The sequence below is a fragment of the Cyanistes caeruleus genome, chromosome 8 (assembly GCF_971803275.1).
Source record: "Cyanistes caeruleus chromosome 8, bCyaCae1.hap1.1, whole genome shotgun sequence".
Lineage (NCBI taxonomy): Eukaryota > Metazoa > Chordata > Aves > Passeriformes > Paridae > Cyanistes > Cyanistes caeruleus.
Window position 1 is genome coordinate 11,616,782 of NC_141708.1, and position 27,020 is coordinate 11,643,801.

At 41.7% G+C, this 27,020-nt stretch overlaps 1 long non-coding RNA gene across 1 annotated transcript; it reads right to left on the minus strand.

Annotated features, from left to right (window-relative positions):
- Positions 1-1,075: 1,075 nt before the first annotated feature.
- LOC111931294 (uncharacterized) lies at positions 1,076-25,426 on the minus strand. The gene is made up of 2 exons (XR_015289733.1): positions 25,243-25,426; positions 1,076-3,328 (listed from the first exon to the last, which is right to left on the minus strand). It is a non-coding gene; the product is annotated as an uncharacterized LOC111931294 (long non-coding RNA).
- Positions 25,427-27,020: the final 1,594 nt, after the last annotated feature.

The window sequence follows — 27,020 nt, forward strand, 5'->3', positions numbered from 1 at the left end:
AAGGTGTTTCGGCCCCCTTATTGCTGATCTCTGAGACCCCTCCTGGAGTACGGTGTCCAGCTCTGGAGCACTCAGCACAGACACTTTGGAGCAAGTCCAGAGAAGGAGCACAAGAATGATCAGAGGGCTGGAGCACCTCCCTTGTGAAGACAGAGCTGCAGCTGTTCAGCCTGCAGAAGAGAAGGCTTTAAGGTCCTTTCTAACCAAACATTTCTGTGATTCTATGAGAAGTTAGCATTAAGATTCAAAATATGTTAAAAAAAAGGATACACAAGTCTGTCAGCCTGCTACAGAATTCTCCTCTGCTGTTCAAAACATTTTTACTTTCCAGAACCAACTTTTACAGAATAATTTATGTTCTTTGTTTCTTATGTGCTTCCTTGCAAACACTGAAATCAATCATGTCTAGAAACCATCAGACCCAAATAGGGGAGGATTATGCAACAGCATGTCATTAGTGAATCAATATTGCCTGACCAGGCCATGTGCTTGTCAAGGTCACATTGATTTCTTTAATGTCATATTATTGCAGCTGACCTTCCTGGCAGATCCATCCCTGCTCCAGTGGTTACAGGTGTAGATCCACCTCATTGCTTGCCAGTCTGCAGGATGCTTGGTAGCTTTTTCATCCCAACTTTCCACTCTTTATCTGAAGCACCATTTCCCTCCTTGTGTTATGCCCAACTCCAGCAAAACCCACTGCTGCTGTGGATCCTGCTTCCTCTGCTGGACACAGCTGCTGAGATACCCCACTCAGTCCTCTGGTCTGAAAGCATCAGAGGCTACATGTGCTTAGCACACTAAAACCACATCATTCTTTATCAGAAACTGAAAACTATCAAATTCCTAGGGTATGATTATGAAAATTTCATCTTTGGCCATCGAGCAGTGATCTTTATTATCCTTTGGGTACACAGCCTCAACTATAATGGGACCAATGTAACAGGCAGGATGGCTCACACTGCGAGCATCACCTGTTGCCTTTAAGCAGGGAATTGTTAAAACTTGTCTTCCTCATCTTTTACAGCATGACATTATGAGGTGCATTGAAGAAAAACAGTTCAGAATATAATTAGATATCAAGGGCAATAAGCAGAAAGTTCTATATTTATTACCAGATGTTAGTGGCAAGTGGCAATACAAGCATACAGCCTGGCAGCAAAGACCAGGCCCAGCAAGAGTTGGGAATAAGAGCCAATTCACACAGGAGTGTTATGTCCCAGGCTGAAGAGTGGTGTCAGATATTCCAGCAGTTTCTTTACTAAATAGAGCCACAGAGCCAAATCAGGGTGCAACATGACAGAGAATGTTATTTCTAGGCAGAGTACAGACTGGTGGCAGGCAGAAGAACTCCATGTGCCAAGCAAAACCAGTTAGCCAACTGTCTCTGCTCTTTGAGTGTGAACATGTTGCTTTTAGTCTGCTTGGAAGAGTTTTTTTTAATTTATTATTTTTTATGAATTTGTCCCTAACCCTAGGGTAAAGCAGCCCAATTCTCAGTGCTGGTAATAAAACAACTCCCTTTAAATACAACATTTAATAAAGAAAAAATGCAATCACATAGGTAAAACCACAAAAAAATTGGCTGGGGGAGAAGTCTGTGATAGGAAATTTGGAGAAATTTATCCTACAAGATAAAGATACATGAAGAAAGTTATGAGTTAGTTCCCCTGGTTAACATCTGATTAACAGTTGTATCACTACAAAGCAATGATGAAACCAATGAAAGTCTCATTAAAATAACACAGATGATGAGAAAAAGATCTTTGAAAAGGATGACTATTTAACAAATTCATTAAATTCTCATAATGACATCTGGTGCTGAAGCACAAGCACCTCTTAAAAGACCATCAGGACCAAATTTTTTGGAAAATGCTGGCCCCCGCTTTCATTACATCCACCAAACATTGGGAGCAGTCTGTAAATACCACCAAAGCCAGCACTTTGTCATGTACACAGTGTCTCAGTTGAATTAACAAACCACTTAGACCACAGCAAAGTCATGTCTTTAAGGGAAGGGGGCAATTGTGAGCAATGCAAGTAACACATTTCCACTAGGTCATCCCCTAGCTTTCCACCATTTCAAGCAGTGCTGATTTCAAAAGCCAAGTCCATACTGTCTGGAGTGTTACTACAAGGGTAGAAGGTCAGTCCAACAGTCCAGTTAGGACCTCTCTGCTAGAGAAGGAACCTCTCAATCAATCAGTATTGAGAGCTCATCTGTTTTTTAACTCTCAAGTTATAGCAGTGCTGCAACATATTTTGCTTTTAGCAAAGTGAACTGAGTGCTTAATTCAAAGTAAACCAGTAAAATCATACAGACAAATCTGCTCCCACATACGTCTCCTGGGACAACAGCCAGGGTTGACTTTCGTGTCATCCCAGCAAGCACAACCCCTGAGGAATTCAGTTTAATTTATTCTAACACCTCTGCAGAAAATGCATTACAGTAACCCAAACATCAAGCAAAGGCAGCTCTGGTAAACCTCGGTACCTCTGCTCCCAGTGCACAGCCCAATATCTATATATCTGGAAAAGAAAATTTCCTATTTCTGAAAGTAATCTCTGCAGCAAATCTTACTCCAGGCTGTACAGTTTAATGGTATTAATTCATAGATCTATATGCCCTCTGACATGCTCATAACAATTTGGAAATCCCTTCAGGAGTGCCTACCCCTTCCACCCATCCTATTTTTAATTAACTGGTCATTATCAAACCAGTTTCATGAACTGGGGAGGCTTCAGAGGCATGACCTTCCTCAAAAGAGTTTCAGTATTTGAAGAGAAAAGATACCCCAGAATTAATGTCTCTTCTTGGGAGATGTTTTTCTGCTAGACATCGAAAAATTCAGCTCTTTCTCTCCCTGGCCCTCGTCTTATGGATGGAAAGACAAAAGGAGTCAACAGCCATGCTGGAAAGCAGTCTTCACATATTTTGATGTTCCTGGTGCAACTTCTTGAAAGTTAAGACAACTTCTGAGGCAGTGATCTCAAGGTGCAACTTCAGCCTGAGGTTTGGTTACAGAGAGTATGAGAACACAGAAAAACATACTTGGGCTTCTCACAAAAACCTACTTGGTTTTTGAGTCTAGAAGGCAAGTGGGCAGCTGTCATTGCAGTATTGTTCCCCAGGGCATTGCAGACATGAATTCACAGTTTGGGGTTCCGGCTTGTTCCTTTTTTAGGTTTAGGGTGTTGGGTTTGTTGTAGAGGAGTGGTGATGGTGGGTTGTTTTGTTTCAAAAGCTTCATCCTCCAGAGACAGCAGCTTCTTAGAGAGGCCAGGTTGGCAATTCATGTAGCAAGTAACAGAGGAAAGCTGCACATAACTGAGATGAAAAAGAAAGGTGCACAAAACTCAGACAGTTTTAATTGAACATGTTTAAAAACAGCAAGGTAGCATCCTGCATCAAAAGCTCTCTGTAGCTTACAGCTGGTGCCAGCTCTGCCATTGATCTCTCAAGGGTTTGGGGGCTTTACTTCTCCTTAGTGAATCTGTTTCTTGTCCATAAGACAAAAAACAGGAACCAAAGCTGTTTGCTGACACTAATGGGGCCAGGGTCCCAGTTATTAGCCCAGTCAAGGACTCAAGAAATCAAGTTTCTCCTCCTTTGCTGTAACATTGGCTTCCTGTAAACAGGTCATGTGGGCCTGGTTCATAGTACTCCCTCCAGCACTGAAAAAAATATCTTAGTGTTGTAGTGTGGCATCTAAAATCCAAACAATGATGAATGATAAGCTACTGAAGGGCTTAAATTAAATATTGTCCCTGTCTGTCCATGACAGATAGTCAGGAGTTTTCAAGCTAAACCCTTTCCTATATTGCAAGATGCTGATGGACTTGAGTATACAGTGACTGGAACCAGGAGTACAGAGAGAAACAGCTCTGTGAGAAACAAATTACTTAATGTTCCAGGAAATTTATTGTAACAATCCTTGGTTCTCAACTAATGTTTTCTTTATATTAAAAAGGGCCATTAGTACAATTATCCCCGTGTGGGATGATGACTGTGGGCAAAATTAGAGAAAACTTAGAAGCTATATTATTCTCATTCCAGAAGAAGTTAGTACAGAAATTATAGGATGGAATGCAATTGGCATGTACAAAATGTGTTCCACAATGATTCCCCACACAACACAGCCTGCAACCTTGTGTACAGACTAAGGGGATGAAATGAAGGTGGAGACATGGCAGCCAGGCTCTGCTGTAATCCTTGCAGGAATAGGAAGTAGTTGGCACCATGTAGCTGATAAATCACACAGCAGCTGTCAACCAAAGGAGACAGGAGATGTCTTGCTGCTGAACCAACAACTGTGGCAAGATATCTCTCTGCAGATGAGCTTGGTTCACTCTCTTGTCCATCCCAAAGCTACCTCCCTCCAAGATGCAGCCACCCCTCAATCAGCATGTGCTCTATACTTCATTAGCTAGACATTTCAGAGCAAAGCAAGACTTTTACACCAGTCAGAAACAAAGGTGTGTACGACTGGAGTCACTCAGGCTCTACCTAAAAGGAAAGAAATAGTATAATGGTGAATTAATGATGGGGAGAAGTCAGGGAAGACTCCACTGTAACTTCTGTGATCAGTCAGTGGGCTGAAACTGTCCTCTCCCCCACAGGGACTCCTGTTGGGTAAGAATCTCATTTGGTGCATACTGAAGACTACTTTGAGCAACTTTCACTGGTGATCAAGCTTGGCTGTGTATTGCTTTAAATTCAGTTTAAATGCAGCTGCCAGCAGCAGATGACATGATCACCTAAAAGCAGGGATATCCAGGTGGAGGGGTCTCTTCCTAAATTATAACAAAGGATTCAGCTCTCTTACACTGTTGGTACATGCCCCCGATCAAGTTAGTCAGGCCACCCTCAGGTATAGTGGATGGTTCAGTGGAGTCCCCATAGCAGGGTCTGACACCAACAGACTGGTCAGGCACAAGGGAGAAGTCACATTTTATTTGATGGCTTTGCTGTGGATATTAACCACTAGCAAACCATAGATGAGCCATGAACAGCACAGGCCCAGTATAAATATGAACACTGTTTGTTACAGCTGGCTACACATACCTCTGGAGAAGCTCCTATTGATCTGATGGAGAGGAAGATAATATTTTAATAACCATTTAGTTAAAAGAAAATGTTAATGAACTGTTTACAAATTGAAACTTTAAGCATTACTCAATTCAAATCTTTCTGTCCAATTTTAGACCAGAGAGACCTCTATAATAAGTGCTATCAGCTAGCAAAACATAAAATTAAAAATCTGAAAGAGTATTCTCTTTTTCATTAGAGTTGGGAGACATTTATAGTATTCTATTTGCACGTATCTTTATTGGTTTAATATCTGTTACACTGCCCAGGAATTTTATGTAAAATAGGTCAAACAAGAAATCCAGCAGATTATTTCTACAGACTTGTAGAAGTAGCACAGAGTGTACTCACTTGCAGATTGTGTCTACCCATTAATCACAAATTAACAATAAAAACCAGTCCAAACTGGTCCTCCATGAATGGCTGTTCTCAGACTATTTGGGATATTTCTCCTGAACACAGCAGAAACAGTTATGCATATCAGAAGGAGCTGGCTCATGTTGGTGAAAGTATTTCAAGGTCCCCAGAAAATCAAACCAACCAAACCCACCAGGTCATGTATAAAAACTGCTCTGTGGCTTCACTGTGTGTGTGTGATAAGTAGCAAAACAAGGCTGAGGAAGCCAAGTGTTTTAATTGAAGCTGCTTTAGCCAGGTCTGGTTAACTTGACATCATGAAGGATTTAGGGCAAGCAGAATCTCAACCAAACCATCCAAAACTGACAGATGCTGAAGCCTTCAACTAACAAAGAAACTTCTAATCACTTGGAAGTGGTGGAAAGAGTGCACCATAGCAGTGTCTAAAGACAACTTCCACTGGACATTACTGGAGACACCAGAACAAAGACCTTCATTCCTATTGCATGAGCTGCCTCATTCTGTAGGTCACACATCAGCACAGCCCACTGCAAAGGCAAATCAGAGGGAGATGTTTACTACCTGAATTAAAACTCTTGCTGTGTATGAGACAGGCAGAATCTGGACCTTTATCATTTATTAACTTCACTCAGTCTCATGACCTATTTCTGTCATTCAAGACAGAACAGTCAGACATAGTCTTTCCATCAATCAGTGCCAAACAAGTGGTAAAAATATTACTCATCTGTATCCAAACATCATTTTTTATTATTTTATTATAGATCTATTGAGTTAGAGGAAATGTCAGACTACAAATACATAGGATATTCATCAAAATTCCCACCTTTATCTTGTTGGGTTTTTTTCCTTCCACTGTTGTTAAGAAAAAAGAAAATCCTTGTTGAAAAATTTATACTGGAAGAATTTAGCATTGAGGGAAAATAGCCATGTCAGCTTGCAACAGAAAAAACTATTCAGAATGGGAGAATTTCTTGCATTTTACCCTCTCTTCACTCCAGAGCTGCCTGATTTAACAGCTTCCGAAAGCAGCAGGGAATTTGCTACTTTAAATTGCTTTCCATGTGCTCCTGTGGATCACTCCTACACATGCTCAGCTGAGCAAAGGTGAAACCTGTCCCAAGGGAAGGTGGCTCTAGCCTTGAAATAGGGCAATTATGCTACAGAGTGAATGAATAGTCGCCTTTAGCAGAAGATTGAGTGAAGCCTCCCAAGAGCACCAGGGTCATTGCCAGTTAAAGAGGGGACAGTTTTGTTTTTAGAGCAGAACTTGCTCTGGTGAAGAGGTTCACAGGCTGCTGTATGAAGTTACCATGTTTGAAATACTCACCAGTCTAGAAATGCCCTCAGATGTGTGGGCTGTATCCTCATGTCACACATCAGATAGACTCAGAGACTCTCAAAGAGTTAAAGCTGTTTGGGATATTCCCCTTGTAAACTGCCCCAGCCCATCTTAATCCTGCACACAGACCAAGGTCCTGCTATGAGCACCCCAGCAGGAACAGGTAGGGGATTTCAGCCCTTCTTCAAACTGATGGCAGCTGGCCCTCAATTCCACAGGGGAACTGCATTGAGCAGAACAAGGGAAACCCAGCCAGGCAACTCTGCTCCTGTCAGATGGGCAGCTGGGGCAAGTATCTGTCCCACACACTGGGCACCCTCTTTTCAGCCTCTTTCTGCAGCCGTAAGAGAACCCCCTTTCCAAGGTAAGGATGAAGAGTTAAATACATCTCAAATTGATTCCTCTCCTGAGCAAACCTGTCAGAAATCAATGAGCTGTCAGCAGCAGCTCTAACTGTATAATTTAATCTCCAGGGTCCGTCACAGCTCATATGACAATAGATGTCTGTCCCACGTTCTTCTGGGGACCATATTGAGCACACTGTGACAAAAAGCAAGGATACAGAAAAAAATGTATGAGACAGTATTTTGAGTGTGAAGAGAAAAAATATTGGTTATATGCTGCCTAAACAAAACGCCTTAGAAATAAATTAGTTTTTTACTTGCCAAAGTCCAAATAGGGCTATATTTGAGATGCTTTGTCTCACTGTTACCTTGCTGTGATTTTTAAGTGCTCACACCACTTTCCAGAGGACTGGTTTAGTAGCCTTCCTCCATTTAGATAGAAGGGAAAAATGAAACCACCCTTTTCGTGAAAGATAAGGAAATGATGAGTCTCAGACGAGACTGATTGTTTACCCATGCATGGGAGGTTCTTCAAGTGAGTATGCATTTCAAATACATATTTGGGTTTTTTTGGGGGGGGGGGGGGCAAACTAACTGAAAGAAAGGCTGGCCTACATTCACTGGATGAGTGCAATTGTATCAGGAAAGTGTTTAGTTGCACCAGCTATTTTTTCACCTAACCTAAACAATCCTTAAGCCCTCAGATACTGATTAAACAGTCAGTATTTCCTAAAATCAGGAGCTAGCAATCCACATACAGACCAACATGAAATAGCTAAGCATCTTCTGAGACTTACAGGACTCAAATTGGCCTAGCTAAACCCCCGTAACACATATATTTTTGGTTTCATGAAATTTTAAAATTGAATGTCCCCCCCACCTCTTTCAGAACAAGTGTTTAAATCACTGATTTCAGTGTCTCTACCAAGAAATGAGACATTTTATTCCTGATGAGCATCATCCCAGTTCATTTCAAAAAATTAAAGCAAAAGAGCAGGTAAAACAATGTACAATAAAAGGAAGCTACCCAGCAGGTCACTGACGATGGGATTTTCTAAGATGCTAATGAAGATATATTTAAATTCTACCAGAATTTGGCACTTTAACCTTGAGGCAAAATTTGCTTAGTGAGTTACATAGACTTTTAACTGCACACAGCCAGCCTTATTGAGTTATGCCAAGCTGACAAGTGTCAGCACAGTTTCCTACAGCCAGCAATATCCCAACCTTCACGTATTGCCAAGGGCTCTTTTCAGGTTTGCTTTAGTCTGACAGAGACCCCTCCAGTTCCAAGCAGAAATATCCAGGTTCCATTCCTCCACTAACATGGATTCCCAGCTGAGCAACCTATACAGCAGGAAACCATAGGAATGAGAGAAAATGAGCTACCAGCATTTCTATTGCTTCTTTAAATGTTTTGCCCATTCCAGTTAGAAGCCATATTAATTCTATAAAACCTCAAGCTCTGAGCAGTGAAAATGAAAGAGAGGAGCCCAGAAGGCTCCTCTGGAATCTGGCTGAAGAACTGTCCAATTGCAGTCCAACGCTGCAAGATAAAAAGAGGCCCCTGGTGCCAGTACAGGAGAGTCAATATGTCTGTGCCATCAGGAAGGCAGCAAGGAGGCCAGACCTCAGCCTCTGTGCTCTGATCAAGCAGCATCTCTGGCTCACATCTGGCAGAGGGGGAAGAACACAGCAGCACAAATGTTTGATTATCCTTCTTAAAACATTCAGTTCAAGCTCCAACCTTGTTCCATACAGACACATTTCAGGGGCACATCCTCCCATTACCAGGAGCAAAGGAAACAGAGCTTTGAATGTGACCAAAAATAAACTGTCTGTCAGAGAGGGAGAGATCATTATGTCTTTTCACAAAAACAAGACATTAGGGACTTTGTTTCACTCCATTTGATGTCTGGTATTTGATGTCAACACTACAGAAACAAAATAACTAAAACTGTTTGAGTTTGGTTTCTTTCTTCATGTAATTCACTTTTTTTCTTGCAGTCAGTGGCATTATAAGGGTCTCAACAATTACAGGTAACAATGTCTCTATTGCCATAAATACTTTGCAAAGACAGGAAAAAGTGGAGTACTTTGTGCTTTGTAGAAGCTCCAAGTATTAGATGAGAAGAGACCCAGGGATCTCTGTACCAAAGACTATTTCCAACAGCTTGTGTGTTTCCTGCACATTGTCCAATCCTTTGAATGTCAAAAGTCCCACACCGTTTTGTTAAAAAGAAAAACATGCCATGCACTACTAATTGAGTAAATCAATACACAGAGAAGGCCATGAACAGAATGAAATGTTTTTGACACATTCAAGCAGTTGTTTTCAATGTGCATAAGAGGAAAAAAAACCCTGCTTGCCCTTTATGCCTTAATTAAGACAACCTCAGGAACATGGGGTGAAAGACCTTTCCTCTGCACCCTCCTCACCATTCTGCTCTTAGCTCCCTGCTGTCTGGCCATTAGTAACAGCCAGAAGTCTGTGAAGACAAAACAAGTCACTGCAGTCTCTAAGAAGGGATCCAAACACCAGATGGGTTCCCACCAAGCTCCAGAACAGCCTCAGAAATCCATGAAGGGAAACATGTGACGGACTGTTGCCATAACAGGGGCTTGATATAAAGTGTATTTATAGGGTCCAATCACATGAGCTATCTAAAGTCTTTGGTAATTTTTTCATTTACAAATATCTGTATTTTCTTGGATATTATAAATCCTTTGCCTCCAGAAAGGCCTTCCAAGGACATTCTTATAAAACTTTTACAGCCAAGAGTCTAACAAAGACAGCAATTTCAGCAGAAATCTTTCTCCAGAAGCTTCCTCTGGGCTGATGAGCACCCATGAAACAGCCTAAGACAGCTTCCTTTGAAAGCATTGTAAGGAGCTCCATGGAAGCCTGGCTTTTGAAGCCACTGAGATTTACCCTTTCCCAGAGCTTTTCCTGTGATGCAAATATCTGCAGAGAGATTCACTGCAATGCAAAGATGAGCAACCTCCTCTTTCTGGCTGCTGGAACTTTGGGCTCTGGTAGCTCTTGGCACAGTGCTTTTCTGGTGTGTTTGTGTCTCCCTGGAGGTCAGGCCATCAAGGGCTATCCCTGTGAACTGCTGTGGTGGCAAACAGCAGAACAGAGAATCTATGATGCACTGTGGGATCTGCATCTGGTTTCTCATCCCCCAGTAGAACCATTTGCAGAGATTCATATTCCCTGTGCAGGGCACTGGCCCAAAGATTAATATTTTGGAGGCCTCAGCCTGCTTTCCTCATGAAATTGAACTTTTAAAGGAAATCTAGTGTGGACTGACAATGAGCCATTTCAGTCTCCCCAGGACTTTCATCCTTACCTTTTGTTAGCTGCCATCTCTGAGATCCTCAAGCTAGGAAAGGGAAAAGTAGACAGAAGACAAGTTACAGCAACCATAGACCGAGCTCAGTTAAGGCATGCCTGTCTATCCCTACAGCTAGACACAGAAGGGACAGAGGAACAAAATTATAATATGTGGTTTTCTGCAGTCAGTAAATGAGATTAAGAGACCTGAAGCCTGTGAAGGGGTGTAGGTCCAAATCAAGATACATTATGGAAACCATTTGTGCCGATAGTTGTGGCACAAAACTGGAGTGACAGAAGACCAAGATGAAATCTTCCTCCCATGCATCAAATTTAGGGTTTGTCAGAGGATGTTTAGAGCTCATTCCTGTCCTCACTACTGATTTAAGAATTATTAGAGCTTCAAGCACCTGTAGAGCATTACCTGCAAAAGAGTCTCTGACCCATCAAGTCCTGGAGTCTGTTGTTGGCACATCTGCACACACAGCACTCCTTAGTGCCCTGACACTTGTCTGTAAGCTGCTTTCACCTCCATTCAAGGGGCCTGTGGGTGCCAGGAATTCTTCCATCAGTTCAGGAGGGACCTAATCCTCTTTACACCTTCTCACAAGTCACACTCTGAAGCACTTCCCTTTAAAAGCAGAATCAATCCATTGCTCAATGCACTCAGGTAACACCGACACTTCCACATCCGTTCTCTTTGGTCTTCAGGCAATCCTATTGCTTGCTAAAATTCAGCTAGATTGTGACTATCTAAAGTTAGTTCCTGTCCTGAATGAAATTTGATCCTGAAGAGACCAGAATTGACAGAGCTTGTTTTGTGGTAATTTCTCACCACTATTTTGAAGGACAGTAATCTACCAACAGTAGATTTTGCTCCAAGGCAACAGTATAGGATATTTATGGATGTGGTCAAGATCTGAGCCCAAACCTCTAGTTTCTATCCAAAGATCTGAGACACAAAGAATGGTTTCAGTTCTCAACATGCTAGAAGACTACAGAAGGAAAGCTTAGGTGACTAGACAAGAAAATCAGTGGCAAAACCATTTACACTTGTTCTCACTCCTGCATGACACCAAAAACAGAAACAATCCTGTTGGCCTGATGGAGCTCATGGTCTCCATCAAGCACCTGGTTGTCCTGTCACTTAATTTATGCAATCTTTTGAGGTCATGATCTCAGAGTGATATCATAAATACCCCTTGTGCTTTTCATTTTTATGACTTCAGAGGAAAATACAGTCCCAACTTCACTTGTGACTCCCTGAATTTTCCTGACTAGGAGTATCAGAAAATCTCATATATTCCATGATCACAGAAGCCTTGGGCTGAGAATGCTGGCCTGAAAATCCCTAAGAGTAAATCAAACAGACTTTTTCAAACAAAGGTTCTTTAAGCATGAATTCTTCCCTCTGTCCACAAACACTGTGCAACGTTCTTCTCAGAAAATGAAACAATGAGTTTTCTGGCATTGTCAAAGCTCCTAGGAACCCAATATTAGCTGACAGAAAAGATAAAACTGCCTTGAGAACTATGATGCCTTAACTCAACTACTCTTTAAATATGTAAGCATTTTCATCTCTGCCTCTGCAATTAAAAATTAGCATTTAGATTTAGCATCTTTAGAGTTCTAAAATTAAGCCCTAATAAGTCATACAAATTAAAAATTAGGCATAAGTTCAACAGTGCAATGTATCACGTATCGTGTCTTCTGTAGAGATCAGCTCATTAACACCCCAACATAACATGGCCCAGCCCCTTGGCACAAACCTTCCCATCACACAAGTGAGAAAAATCATTGAGGAGAAGTCCCAAATATTCCAATGCCTTCACATCCCAGGACTGAGTATGAAATGAGATATAATCGAGGAATCACAGAAGATACAGTGAACAAATGATCTTGTCTATTCTACTCCTATACCCTCAGGAATGACCACTTTGATCTAAACCAACCCCAATAGATCTTAGTTTTTCTTAAGGGTGATATAAATCATGTCTTTCAAATTGTTAAAAACATGTCTGCTTCCAAAGCTTTTGGAGTGGAAAGTTAGGTCAGAGTTCTTTAAAGAACTGTTCCTCCTGTAAGATTTCCAACTTTTTGTACTTTTGGAGAAGGCTGTCATCTTAAAACAAGTTTTCTTCACAGCCTCACAGGCTCTGGTCAAGCACTCTGCAGTGATGATTTCTGCCTATTTCACACATCTCCTTCCACCAGGTTCCACTGGTCATTCCCATCACAAATCTACCCAGAAAGTTCTCAGCACAGAAAGCTTTGGAATTTTCCAGAAGTGCAGTGGAATGAAGAAACTGCCTAATCAAATACAACCAGAAACTGCCCACAGCTTCACTCATGGCAGCTTCTAGCAACGCTGGAGATTCTGGAGGTTATTTAATGGCTTCTAAATCAGCTATTCAGTAGGAAAAATGAATTGCACCAGAGACATAGTTCTTTGATTGAGAGCCAAAAGTCAAGATCATTAATCCTGATAATCAAAACAGTGGTGCACTAATTGAAAGAAGCAGGTTATAAGCCTTCTTCCCCAAACAGATTTTAACAATCTGAAACACTCTTTTAGCTCTCCTTAGTTTCCTCTGATTTTGATTTGCTATTTCATACCCTTGACTCCCAAAGTTAAAGCTTTGTGGTGGGGTCATGCCGTATTCAACACTATCAGATTTACATCAGCTCATGTTGAGTGTATTTGGGGGAGGGGAAAGGAAAAATCATGCAAAACACAAAAGGTTCTCAAAACAATTTTTTAAGAAAAAAAAATTGCATCTTTGGAGGGGACAGTTTTATGCAATCCAGAGAAAGGAAGATAAAACTCAGCATTTAAAAACAGGTTCTGGAGCAAGCAGTTTTCTTCAAAATCTGCAAATTTTTCTGAATCTTAGCACTTCTCAGGTTGCATTTTAATGTTTGGTTCTTCACTGGCTATAGTTAGCACATCCATCTGCAAAATGCTGCGGGATTATTTGAGAGGAAAAGCTTATGTATATGAAATAATTTTTATGTATGTACTTATAAAAGAGTATTTCTAAAGTCATTTCCAGAATGCCAGTTCTATTTCTTCTTATATTAATCTAATGTTTAAAAACATCTTTGCTGGTCTGTGATCACAAATTAATTTCTATGTGTTCGAACTTTAGAAATACATATATACTTTGCTGGAAATGTTATATTTAGACAGAATCATAAGCTTCAGAGTTCCAAAAAGCTGCTTTGGGAAGAAATGTATCAACTGATCTGGGAGCTAGGAGCATCGCTACCCACCCTTGTTATTTGCCATGGTGTATGGAATTAGATATTTTTTCAAAAATAATGTCACATATAAAGTCACTCATTAAAGATAACAGAAAGAGGCTTCAGCAAAACTTACATTCCCTTTTACTTGAAAACCAGAGTGCCCTTTCCAAACTGATTTCAGCAGCAAGAGACATCTAAAGGCTGAGTAGTGTACTGCAAGCAAACGAGTAATTCCATTTTAAAAAAATGCTCATTTCTTGAACACTGTAACGAGTCTGCTTCAGATTGTTAGACCCAGAGTTACATTGCTAAACATGGTGAGGTTTTCAGGCACTCAGAACAATCAATACACCTTTCAATACACCCTTTGATATGAAAATTCCCGATTTGGGGAGTTAGTTGAAAGAAATCTGATTTCAGCATTTAAGTCTGATTCTATTTGTTTCACTCCAACTTTTGTCAAATCTAGAAATATTGATGTGTCTAGAGGGAAACTATTTTTAAAGATTTAGTAATTATGAAAATAAGAGAAGCTCATATAGGCATATGATTGATTGCATTTCTGAAGTACTGTAAATGTCCATTGAAACTCATCATAAAAATGGGTAAGATTATCTAGCACAGTTTAGACTGCCAAGAAGGGAGATTAAAGTGAATTGCTTTTTTTTGTTTGTGTGTTTTTTAACCCAGCAGTCAAGGACAGTCAACTCAGCTGATGTGCTGCAGCTCAGCACAGTGACCTGAATAAGGATCCATTCCTTGCGATCATCACAAGGCATCTAAGTCAGGATGTTGGAGCAATCCTTGTATATCAGCATTGAACCAGCACCAGGCAGCTGGAAATCTAGCCTCAATCCTACAGATCTGGACCCAAAACTCCAGTCCTACAAACATTCCAAGGCTGATAATTTCCACGGGTGGAAGGACTGCCAGGTACTCTAGCAGCAGCTTCTGTTCCACAGCTCTCAGACTGTGCACAAACACAGCCCACATGAAATAACAGAGGGCATGAACATCATTCATCTCCAAACTATATAAATATCACCAGTGGCTCATAAGACAGGAAATCCTGGGGCCAGACATTCTGTGAAGTGCAGTGTCCCAATTCTCATTAGTCCTTGTGCCTTTTAACCCAATAACCAACTTTTCATTAAAGTAAGCAATGTACATAGCGCTCTTCCCTGCAAGAAGAAAGGGAAGGTGAATAGCATCCCTCTGCTCCTCTGGATTTTGCTGCTGGCTAATTATTCATTTGCAATTTATCAGCTAATTACACATGTGCCTTGGCATTTAAAGACTAAGGGGCATACTTTATTTAATGGTTAGTAATTACAGAGGCCTCCTCTGATCCCTGTGCTCTAATAGGAAGGTTTCTCTGTTTTCATCCTTGTGCTGTTAGGTCTAGAGGTTAAAGACCCCAGGACAGATGGCTATCCTGTTACACACAGAAGCAGGCTTATATTTCCTGTGATGATACAGGGTTCCCCAATAATTATCTGTTAATGCAACAAATGGTTTCCTTCAGAGCTCAGTGTTGATCTGTCTGTTCATGTGTAGGTGAAAAATTACTGAGGTGCAAAAGGCAATATGAAGACCAATTCACTGCTAATTTTTGCCTGGGAACAGTCCACTATGCAGGCCTTTCTTTTCAGCTCAACATCTATACAACCCACTGCTACAGTTGTCTGCTTTGGTATGCAACTGGATTGTCCCTGTGAGACAGGGCCTGAGCCTCAAAATATATCTATATGGAAAAGACAAACAGATATGGCAGGATGCAAAGAATTCTTTGCATCTTGGCAGAGGTGGTTGAATAGCACTGCTGGAAAAATGAGACATCAGGAAGGAATGCTGCCAGACGTGGGAAATATTGACAGTAGCTACAGTTGTGCAGAACAGGTTTTACATTTGTTGCCATCGGTGTTTGTGAAAGAAACCAGCATTTGTGAGGGTTATGCTCATGTAATTGCTTAGGAGACTTAACTGTGGGTCATTTCATTATCAGAATGCTCAGAAAAGATGAAGTACATTAGCAAGTGGCATAGAGGCAGCACACATGAATTAAGATTCCTTATATTCCCAAATGGATATCATTGTCCTGGAAGCTTTAAGCCCTGCCACTCACTCCTCTGACATTCCTCTGACAAAGGCCACTTTATGTCTGAAAGAGGGTGCTCACATGAGTTTAGAATTAATTTATTCCAGTAGTTGATAACCTGTACCTGGCATGAGGTTTCTTCTCTAGGCAAACTGTGTCCCAGCCATTTATTACTGAAGAACCTTTAAAATTTCCAGGCTCCAGACACAAAAGAAAGGTATATATGTATGCCTTCAAACAAGAGGGGACTTCAGAGATTGTGATATCTGAATCAAAAACTTGCATCTCTACCCCCTCTTCAGAGTTAGGCTTCTGAAAACCTCTGATTTTGGCAATGGATTAACTCTAGAGCACAGTAGAAACTTGAACCTACCACTCCTATCCCAGCTCAGCTGGTAGTCAAATCATTCGCCCATCTGTGATCTGCACTAGCTGAATCAATCAACTCACATGAAAGGCAAATGATCTCTTAAGCTTCTTATAATAGAATCATTCCTCTTTCTCACCTTAGGCAAACAACTTCTTGGAAGACATTCTAAGTCAGCAAGACTGAAGCAGCATCTGACATAATGAGTTAATACTTCCAGCCTAAGAATTCAGGGGGAAAAAAAAAAAAAGAAAAAAAAAAAACCAAGAAAAAAGTGGCTTTCATGAGCAATGGTATCAAGCTAATAGGTCCAGTGATGGCTGATAACACTTAGGAATATAACAAATACTGCAGAGAGTTGCAAGTCCAATAAAAACTATTGTTCTGCATCTGTACTGTTTCTTCATAACTATGCATCAGTTCTACTGAAAATGCTTGTCCCCTTTCACATGCACATTTACCTATTCCTGCTATTAAATCTGTGGCATCCATGTCACCTGAGACCAGCCAAGCTTGCAAATGTGGGGGCAGGAAATGACGATTTTAACAGAAAGCCATGAGAGGCCAGACTGGAGATCCTGTGAGGGACAGACAAATGAGAATTAATGTGGTATCTTGATTCCCAGAGCTAGTTGATGAGGTAACTCTTCTCTGAAGAAACAAGTGGAAGCACAGAATCATTTAGATTGGAAAAGACCTTTAAGATAAAATCCAGCTGTAATGCTAACACTGTCAAGACCACAACCAAACCACATCCCTAAGCACCACATTTTAATTTCTTCCAAATACCTCAAAACTGGTGAACCACTTTCCTGGGCAACCTTTTCCAGTGCTCCATACCCTTTATGTGAAGAAACTTTTCCTAACATCCAGTTTAAACCTCACCTGTGCACCATAGGGCCACTTCCTCTCATCCTATCATTTGTAAGTAGTATCAGAGGAGAAGCCTCAAATGACACAGTAAATACACTCTCTGATACAGCCTGTTAAGGAGAGGGGCAGAGAGAATTTAAAGCAAAGCTGTAATACACCAGCTTTACTTTATCAGCTTTTGTATTGGATCCCAATAATGAGCAGAGATGTTTCACAGTAGCTCAAAGCCCACTGTGAAAGAAAAATCAATTTCTGGTTGAGGTTATAAAGGTTCCTATTCTGATTTTACTTACTTGGTGTCTAACATTGGAATTTTTCCCTACTTCAAATAATGTTATAAGAAATAGCACAGAAAAAAGGGGAAGCTGTAAATGCATTTATTTGGGGGAATAACACTAGAAAAAGGGAAGGGGTGCTACATTCATGGTAGCAATGCTTGCTTGAAGCTCAGAAACAGGAGAAATGTCAGAGTCTCTTCCAGATCTCTTCCCCGAGAGAAAGTGGGAAGAAGAGAATTATCCAGAGAGAAGCAAGTGGATGAGTCTTTTCTGGGTAAATAGCAGAAGTGTCACCTTCTCTGGAGGATATTGGTTACTGGAAACAGCACAATACAAAACAGAGTCTAGGCTCTTTGTGATGTTAATGAGTCTTTGTTTTAAAAGCTGAGGTAAACTATAGTAAGTAGCAAGAACTTAGATTTCATTCCAATAAGGAGAAACTGTTAAGGACTGAAAGTTGGAAAGCAATGCAGATGAAAGTGATCATAAGGCAGAAGAGGAAGGGAAAGAGTCCAGGAGAATGAGGACAGTGGACTCAAACAAAAAAGTGTCAGACTTGAACACATTCAGAACTGTGAGGGATGGTCTCTTGGGAAGATAACCTAAGGTAGGGAGGAATGCAGAGGATTTGGTAGTGCTGAAAGGGACTGTACAAAAAGCACAATAGCAGCCTATCCTGGTACAGAGCAAAGCTAGTGAACATAGCTTGAAACCAATATGGTTACATTAGGAGCACTTTAAAGGCTGAACAATCAAAAAGCAACTGTATAGAAAGTGGGAACAAGGACAAGCAACTCAAACTATAAAGGACTAGCATAAGCATGCAGGGATAAATCAGAAAGGCTAAGGCACAAGTTGAATTACAGCTAACAAGGACATAAAGGCAACAAAGACTCTATAAATACATTAAAAGGAGAGAGGAAAGAAAAGCATAAGCCCACCAGTTAATGGAGATGAACAAACTGATGATGCTGAGAGTGCAATGTTATCTCTCTGACAGCCTGCAAAAAACAGGTTGGTTGTGACCCAACACTTAACACTATCATAATAAGAAGGGAGGTGGACAGAATAGGGAACAAGTTGCAAACTGCTTAAACAAGTTAGGGCTTGCCAGCCCAGCGATATTAAAATATAGTAAACTCAGGTGTGAACTGTGACTCAGCACCAACCACCAGTGCTGCACATCTGTATCCCCAGAAAAAGTGGGTGCAAGTGGAAGCTTGTTGGTGTCTGACCTTGTCAATGAGGTGGGGATAATGACACACCCAGAATATTTCTGGAGATAAGAAGAAGTACATATTCACAACAGCAAATTTCAACATTCTTAAGACTTTTTTTTTGGTTTTGCCAATTCCTTGAATCTGTTCATCTGAGAAGTGTGAAAAGGGCCCCACGGTACCAGTTCAGTGCAATTGGGTAATTCCAGCTTTGCTCTGCCATTTTCCATGGAGTCTGGCCTTCAAAGAAATATATAGCAACAGTTCCTGTAGTCAGAAACACAACTCCTTGGTGTTATCGGATGTGCTACCCAGCAGTTGCTGCTGCTAAGTCAAGGTATAGACAACTTCTTCTGTTCCAAGATGTTGTAATCTCTCTCCTGGCTGGCCAGAATGTTTCCCTGCCCACCATCCTCCATATGGCACAGACCAGAAGAAGTGTGTGCTCTCAGGACTCCAAGTTTTAACTGTCCTCTATTAATAACCCAGATTTTCCTCTCTACAACAAAGTGACTCCACAGCATTTTCTGGTAAGGGAAATTATAGCTTGGCATCTGTTCTTTTCACTGCCAGAACCAGATTGCTCATCTTATTATATCTTACAAAATTGCTCAAGACCTGCAAGGAGAAAATGGATTTTCAGTTCGGTGTTTTTTTGTTTTAATAGGCACACTTAAGATCATGAAAAGCACCGTGCCACTCCCAAACACACCAGTGCTTTTGCAGGGACAGACATCATAAGGATTTTAGGAAATAAAACAGAGGAGCTTCAAGACATAATATCCCAACACTGATAGCAAGATCATCTGCTTGATTAAAAAGCTCTGTATAGTGCTGTCCCATCTCAGCCCAGCTGGGAGCAAGTCTGCTACTCAGCTCTGGCTGGTGAGTGAGCACAGCAGAAAACATCTCACAACACGTAAAAAGGACATCTCATAGCTATTCCCTTCTCTTGCAATCTCTTCATTTACAGGTGAACTAAACTCCCACAGCTGGGATTTCTAACTGAGACACAAAAGAACTTTTAAGAACATGACACAATGGCACAGGTTCAAAAGAGGAAGCACCCTGGCAGTCAGGATTTACATCCCTATCCAATATCACCCATGTTAGGGGATAGAAGGACCACGCAGCCAAGAGCTGTATATCTGCATTTAACTGTGCTCTCTGCTGAATAGAGGTTACATTAAATCAATAGAGAAGATAATTCTTGACTTTTATCCTGCTGCCACACCTTGCCAGTATGATAAAGTTGATAACCACCTGCTGGATTACACATGGCTTTCCTAAGCCTCTCATGAATCAACAACAGAAATAAAACTCCAAGAGATCAAGATCTGTGGAAAACAGCATACCCTTGAAGGTAATGTGTCTTCTACAAAATCTTCACAGAATAAAGTTAATGTCTCCATTCCAAGTCATTTGAATTTCTTTATAGGACAGTCCAGCTGTTGTGTTTTCCAAATGTCATCCAGAGAATAGGGAATATTAATAAATAGCCATTATCCATATGGTACTCACACCATTTGCTTGTATCTCATGTACTGTTGCCCCTGCACCACAAACCTACACAGCCTGAAGACTCAGCCTGTAGCTGGCCATGTCCCAGAAGCATTTCCAAGAGGCAGCACCCACACACAGACCCCAAAGCAGTAGACAAGCTCAGACTAGAGTCCAGGTCCTGCATAATAGATCAGCCTTTGGTGACTGCTGCGATCACCAGAACATAAGTCAGGAAAATAAAAATGGTCGGAATTCCAAGTCAAACTGTCCCACCTCTCTTAGGCTCACACTTCTGATTTAGCCTCTTTACATTTCCTCTTCCCCATCCCTTTTCAGGCAGGCTTTAGCAGAATCCAGAAGGGAAACCCACAAATAGAGTATAAGCTTCTAAAACAAAATATGAGCTCTAAAATCGCCATATTCACATTATTGAGGAAATGATTGCTATAAAATTGCCTTGAGAGACTGTCTCTGTCACCTTCCTTGGGTTCCCAGTTCAGCAGGTACATTCAGCTCAGGGACACCCATGACTAACAATGCTGCATCCTGCTTGCTGGTCAGCAGCTGAGCACAGGCAGTTTTTCCTCCCTCTTCTCAAGCATCACAGAAGCAGCACACAGGATGCTTCCCCTTCCAGGAGGAGCAGCTGGAACCACCTCAGCAAAGCAGAGGGTCAGGGTAAGAAGTACTGTACCCTGGAGAGATGCAGCCTCTGTTCCACAGGTGCACTGTGCAGCTGAGCCAGGTAATGTAGCTGTGCTGACACATAAATCATGCATTAGCACTTTCATTCTCTGTCCACAGGGCACACAAAACTAACCAGCAGGGTGCACACCTCAGTTCAGTAGCAGAGCTGCTGTTCCAAGAGCATTCATTAAGTGCAAGTGGCCAAAGGAGTCAGACACAGCACGGTGGCCATTCCCCTTCAAGTGTTTTCAAAAGACGCTGATTTTTCTAATCTTCTGGCATTTGATATTAACATAACACTCCTTCACCAGTTTCATCTCCCTGCAGCACAAGTCTTCACTACCTAAAAACTTCACTACTGCTTCTCCCAAAGGACTCCAAGATCTGCACTAGTCTTCACATGTGCAATCACAACCCTTCTCATACACACAGAAATCCTGCACTGCACTGAGAAAGGATACAGTCTGCAGAAATCTCCTTTCAGCATAAAGTTTGTGCTCTTTATACCAATGATTTTAAGATTAGTCTGAACTGTAGACAGAGGATCAGTGGTTCCACTCCACTGCCATTCCTTTCTGTTAATTTACAATTGGGTAATACGGAACAGCATCAAATAATGAAAACAGCAAAATAATGAAAGATAAAACACAAGGGGGTTATAGGAGCTGCAGCTTCAAGTGGTATTTGCCAAAGTTGTTTTGGCCAATTTAAAATCAGTAAAAGCACTCTGCATTCCAAGGGAACAGACACCTGTAAGCAATTTGATAAAAGAAGCTATAGAAAATGAGATAAGAGAAAGGCTATGACTGAGCTGAGTTCAGGAACATAAAAAATAGTGGGACCAATTCCAACCAAGGCTCAGTCTGCACAGCTCCACCCAAGGTTAGAGGGACTGATGATGTTTACAGTTTACCAGACTTGAAGACTTTGAAAAGAAATCATGAAATCCAGAGATCACCTCTATCAAATGAGGAAGTGTTCATTGAATGCCCTGAGAACTCCACCATTTAAACCTCAAAAAAAGGAAAAAAATACCACCACCTACAGTCATTAAAACTGTTTTAAAAAGTCAAATTTTGATTGCAGAAACATAATCTGGAAGCAGTCTGTGAATCTGAATTATGGTGAGTCATGCATATTTTATTTCCCTCTTCAAATGTAAATGAATGCCTAATGTATTTAAAGTTTCATCTATTGCCAGGTTGTTTTACCAGCAGATGTACAAAAGGAAAGAGATGACAAGGAAGCTAGAAGCAAGACATTTTTCTCAGTACTTGAAATCCTGAGTGTGGCAGCACAGTAGATATAGCCATGGTCCACATAGCCTAAATGGTAGAGAAAAAGACAAAGGAAAGAGTAAGCAGTCAAGGAGAATGGGAAATTTAAAAAATCTTTATTGTTACTGGGATGAAATGCAATGGGTTGAAGCCACAGCTGTGTGTCTTGCTGTGCTTACCCCAAACCACCTTGATGTTCTCTCAATGAACTGGCAGGTTCTGGTCTCTTGAGTACCTTGACCATCCTGAAGTTTTCTCCAGTGCATGGGAAGTCATTTCCAGGAACCAAAAATACCAAAATACAGCCATCATATCCTCCTTCTTTCCCTGATCATGTATCCAGTTTCTGTGTAGGACATTTGGGAAGTTAGGCAGCACAGGAAACTTGGAAGGTGAAAAACACATGGGGAAAGGAAAAGGATGTTTTTAAAACTTCCCATCTGGTTTGCCTCACCAGATAGCCCAGATTCTCGAAATGTGGTGCAAAAACCATCTGCCTGCCTATTTGTGCTCTGGAGAAGCCCCAAGGAGCCTGCAGAGAGGGCAGGGTGGCACAGACCAGCCTACAGATGTAGAAGAGACGATGAATTGCCACAGCTTTGAAAGAGTAGCCAGGTCTCAGAAAAATATCCTGTCCAACAGACAGAAACAACTCAAGGCCTTGTAGGGAAAGCAAAAAGCAAGTTTTAGTTTGGCAGCCTCTGAGCCCCACACCTATTCTATCTCATACAGCACCAAGGCTTTATCATGACCAAGAGGGCTGGAAAATTACCAAATCATTGAAAGTAAATGAGTATTTCCAGTAACATATTCCTTTCACCTAGTTTATTCCTAATGACTAGAAGCCGCTGCTCACAGAACAGTAGGCATGAGAGATGGAAGGAAACCAAAGGACCAATTAGGTCATTAATCCATCAAATTGACAGCAAATTAGTTCCTAGACCGTACTTCTTACTGTTTTGTCCAGTTTGCCTTAAAAAAGCCCCAGCAATGGAGAGTTTATCCATTCCCTTAAGGAAATCACCCACAGCTTGATAAATATCTCTCATCAGGACAATTTCTATTCTTTCCAGCTTAAAGTTTCGCTTTTTCTTAGTTTTATGTTGCTGCTCTCAGCAACCTTTTGTAGGCCCCTCCTTAACACACATTCAGCAAGTGCACATGCATCCTTCCTTGCCCTAGTCATGTAAATTATATTGAGTAATTTCATGCTTTTCAAATTCATTTTATTCCAGTCCTTTAGATGCAGGAAAGAGTGGTAGCTTTTTTTGGGATATTTTCCCCCCTGAACTTCCCTTCTACCTGTCTCTACAACCTGCTGTCCCACTGGATTTGAAAAAAAACTGCTACACCAATCTGCTGAAAGTAGTAAAACAAAAAGACACAGATGATTATGGAATAATATCAAGTGCACCAAAGTCATTCCAGAGGGAAAATATAACACAGACATTTTTCTTCTTTCACGAGACAATGGGATGGAAGATTGTCTGGATGTTCACTCGTCTCTCAGTAGGAGGTGCTATTCAAATGCACCTTTACCTGCCTAGCAGAAGGATCAGGCCAGCCTCTGAGTAAAAAGAGAGTAAAAAGACAAGCATGAACACAAAAAAACCCTCCCAGGCAAGCACGTTCCCTATTGACACCACTACATCCAGCCGGCAGATTTGGCTCTCAAAGCACCACTCCTCCTTCTAGGTCAAGTCTCAACCTCCCCATGGGCAGAAATGGAGAGCAGCTGCAGTAATTGCTTGTGGGACAGATGACTGTGGTCAAGGTCCAGGCTGCCCTTTGCTAGTTGCCAAAAATCTCAGCTGAAGACTGGCTACACACTGTAGAAATCAGAAGGGACAGAATTCCTTCCAGTCTGAAGGCTGGAAATGAGAGAGGGATCACACACCACAGAGCTCCAAAATGAAACAAACCATTCTAACAAGATGCTTTTGATTAAGCAGGAAATAAAGATTAATTTCTTCGTGCAGCATCTAACAGAGTTGCCGCCTGTAATTAGTGGCGGAGGAGTGCCACAGACAGCACAGCCTCTGGGTATCCCCAGAGATTCCCAAGGGTGGCAGTTCTTCTCAAGGTAATTACCCATGGACTTGCCCAAGCAGAAATACTCAAAACACACTACACAGTAGTCCAGCCCCACTGAAGGAAGAAGCTTGTGCAGTTTTCTGTCTGACAGCCAGGGCAGCACAGCCACATAGGCCATTCCCTGCAACCCCACTGACTTAGGAGAGAGTGGCATCCACCAGCCAGAGCACACCTGGGAAAGGATGAGCTCTTGTTTCTGTCTGTCCACTGCTGGCCACTTTGTTCATCTGGAGGGCAAAGAAAATAGATGCTTTCATGGGACTGGAGAGGCACAAGCCACTAGGAGAGTCCAGAGGTGGTTCAGCTTCAGGTAGTGTCTCAGCTTTCCACAGAAAGACAACATTGTCTGTTCCTTGCTGAGAACAGTAGTTAAGGATCACAAGTAATAGAAAACTGCTCCTGACAACACCAGCTCTGTCTCCTCCTCACATGGATGGAGGAGATCTCATTAATGCATTTTTACTCCACACTGTCATAATCTCTCTTGACTTTCAATGGCTTTGAGCTACAACCATACACCTTGAAGAACCTGATAAACTCAACTTTAAACTGATTATTGAAATATCCAAGCTGTTCATGCAATGACTGCCAGCTGAAGCTGCACTCTCTTCACTGCTTAATCTTCACTTACAGTGCCAGAATTCATTTGTTCTTTCCCACTGCATTTCTTATACCCAACTGTGCATTCCCAAACCCTCACACATACCCCTCTTCCCACCTCCAATGAGCACACTTACAGGATTTCTGGAAATAGCTTATTTAAGGGAGAGAGTATTTGTTTCAAGCAAAGAATAAAAAAGAAAAAGCAAAAGGAACAACTCGATTACTGTTTAGTTGAGAACAAAACTAGAGCATCTTTGATAACTTCATGTACAGAAGCAGCAGAACTTCATATTTAATTATTTTCCACTTCCTCTTCTGAATTCCTAAGCAATATTAAGTAGCATCAGCTCTCCACACTGCCAGAAGCAATTGCATTTAGAAGTAAGATGTCCCAACATAACTTTAAGAAGAAACTATAAACACCAAGATGTAGCTACCACACCCAGCAAGGGGAATGAAGCTCTTTCACTACCCTGCCACCAGCTATGGCTCCAAGCAATCCATGGACTTACCTGAGCCTTAAGGCCTCATCTGAGTGAGATATTCCCACACCTCTGCCACGATGGACAAGCCCTTCCTCTTTCCTCTAAGTTACCTCCAGCTCCTTTCATTCTCCTGCAGACCAAGAAACAGAGGGAAGAGGAACTCAGAGCTCTCAATCCAGAAGCATCCTCCACATTGCTAACCTCTTGCTCCTCCTCCCCATTGCAAATTTGAGGGTTCTTTTCCTTTGCAGCTGTTTCCAGTCTCTCCTGAGGGCCACAGAATCAAGGGCAGACAGCTGCAGCTTTCTGCAGAAAAGGTCACTTGCTGACTGCTTGCCAGGTGAGGGACAATGTCCATCCCCCTGAGGAAGGCAGATGCCATCTCCTCTGCCTGGCATTTGCACAGTGCTTTGGAACACAGCTATGTAAATGTACAGCAATCAGGGATGTTGTTTAAATCCTGCAAACCTACCCAAAGCCAAGAGGGCAATACATTCAAGTATCTAGGTCTGTGTACTTAACAATCAGAAATGAAGTGCAGGGCCTGTAAGCAAGTCTAGGTTTGCTCAAATCGATGGCCAGCACTTCACCACAGTTTTGCTGAAAAGCAAAATTCTCTCCAAAGAGAACAATGTTCAAACCACTTGAAAAGATCACGTGACAATGCAATTTGTCATTGCCAAGGCCAGAAAATTATCCAACCCATCAACCAGCATGTACAGTCTTTGCAGGTGGGTCAGTGAGAGCCTGAGGCACAGATCAGCAGGTACAGCAGAGGTCAAACAGCACTATGGTGGGGCACTGAGGCCAGCAGAAACTGTGAGCACACGTGGATTCGAGGACACCACTTGACAAAGTGTCATTTTCTACTTCTCTTCCACTGAAGCTATGGGAACACTAACACTGCAACACTCCCCACCTTCTCCAGCCCAATTAAGTCCCACATAAAAGATTTGGCAGTGGTGATTTACCCAATCCCCCTCTGCAATGCAATCAGTTGTTTAGAAACATGAGTCCTGAATTCCAACTATTGTGTCCTCTTATGTTTTTGCCTCACAGATCAAAAAGCTTTTTGCACATTTTCTGTTATGTAACACAATCCACTGACCTAAGACATTTGCCTTTATTAATAAAATACCCTGCAATGATACCTTGAAAGTCACAGGTAAAAAGTGCTAGCACTCCACGGGGCAATAGATGTGAAATACTCCAGTATTATGTCCAGGGCTTTCCATGCAGCTCCCTGTTTAATGAGTCCATCACCAGGTTTAATGACCTGCCAGAGCTTTAGAAACACTCTTCCCTCCTCATCAATGATTCACATGCAGTCTTAAAGCTGTGCACAGATTAAAGAGGCTGCTGCTCTCCCACCTCGCTTCAACCCAAAGTGGTTTTAAATATTTCATCTCACCACAGAACTCTTCTGTACACATCCCAAAGGTGCTCTGAGCAGCTCTCACCGGGAGTTCAGCATTACCTGGCAGAGGGCCTGCTGGCACCACAAGAAAGCTGTCACTGCCAGGCATGCCCACATCCTATATTTACTTTCTTTAATGAGTCCTGCATGACCCCAGCTGCTGAGAGTGGGGATAGGATTTTCTGGGATAGTTGATGCTTTGTATTGAAAAACAGATGGAAGGCCTGATTGCAGGGACAGAACAGTACCTGATCTGTAATTACTGGGGTCAGTAGGAGTTTTCCTTTGACTTCAAGCAAAATGGAGTCATGACCCTCTTCTTCTCAGCTCTGAGGGGATTTAGAGAGTATCCAGAAACACAGACTGGATCTTGCACTCCCCAGGTGAG